We start from the raw sequence: 1,558 nt of genomic DNA on the forward strand, positions 1-1,558 counted from the left end.
CAACCAGTCCATTCTGAAGGAGATCAGCCCTGGGATTTCTTTGGAAGGAATGGTGCTAAAGCTGAAACTCCAGTACTTTGGCCACCTCATGCGAAGAGTTGACTCATTGGAAAAGACTCTGATGCTGGGAGGGATTGGGGGCAGGAGGAAAAGGGGACAACAGGGGATGAGATGGCTGGATGGCATCACTGACTCGATGGACGTGAGTCTGGGTGAACTCCGGGGTTGGTGATGGGCAGGAAGGCCTGGCGTGCTGCCACTCATGGGGTCGCAAAGAATTGGACATGACTGAGCAACTGATGTGATCTGATCTGATCAGTTAGTTAAAAAGTCAGTGGGATTTTTTTTAAAGTGATAAAATGGGCTCAAAGAATGTCTGCTATATTAAAGAAGTAAAACTAACCAGAACAAACATTTTAATTAAAAATATTTTACATAAATATACACAGCAAAGAGTGCACATATTACATGTGACCCACACTTCTCTCACATACCTCTTTTTTAAATTATTTTTTGGTACGCGATTTGCTTTGGATTTTTTTTTTTTCACTCATCCTTCCCTCATGTCACTAGTTTTTGTTTCTTCTGTGGTCAATATGCTGTTAAAAATTATTGATTTCTAAAGTTTCAAATGCAATGTTTATTTTTTAAATACTTATTAAAGTTCCTAATCTTTTTTAATCTATGTTACTGTTCTCTTTATATTTCTTAAGCATACATATCATAGTGATTTTAAAGTCCTTGTTAACTACAACATTTGCATATGTTTAGGTTGGCTTTTTAAGTCCTTATTTTTTTTTTTTTCTGATTTAGCTGTCCTCTTTGAATGTAATTTTTGGTTGTGTACTAGAAATACAAAACATATGTAAACATAAACATAAAATGAATGTGTTATCATATGCCAGCATTATGTGGAGGCTCCAAATGATGTTCTGTTCCATCAGAAATTGTCCTCCTTTCCTCAGACAGAAGAACAGTGTGGAGGCAAACCCTTAATGCTTAAAGTGATTCAGCTGCATGGGGTCTTGGTTACAGTTTTAGCAAGTTTCTGTCTCTCTTATCTGACCCGTGTTTCTAGGGTTTGCCCTGGGAGAACTCTGATTCAGAGCCTGAGATTTACCTCCTCATCTCTGAAAGATGAGAGTACATTTAATTCTGTCCTTTAAATGTCATTTCACAATTTTTAAGGTGGGTACTTGTCATGTTTTGATGGCAGCATCTACATTACCAGATCTTTGTGTTCAGCTATTACAAGACAGTGAATAATTTTACTCTGCGTTTCTGAAGCTTTTGGATTAATTTTTCTGTCTTTCAAATAATCCCTGAATTTAGTGAATATTCTTTGGAAGCCTGGCATATACTCACAGGGTAAAAAAGAAACCCTCAATAAGCAGATAGTTTCAGTTCAGTTCAGTTCAGTCACTCAGTCGTGTCCGACTCTTTGCAACCCCATGAATTGCAGCACGCCAGGCCTCCCTGTCCATCACCAACTCCAGGAGTTTACTCTTACATCAAAATAATTCTCTAAAAATTTTGATCTTCTGCCCCTCATTATTTA

Source organism: Bison bison, unplaced genomic scaffold (genome assembly GCF_000754665.1).
Source record: "Bison bison bison isolate TAMUID 2011002044 unplaced genomic scaffold, Bison_UMD1.0 scf7180017864519, whole genome shotgun sequence".
Lineage (NCBI taxonomy): Eukaryota > Metazoa > Chordata > Mammalia > Artiodactyla > Bovidae > Bison > Bison bison.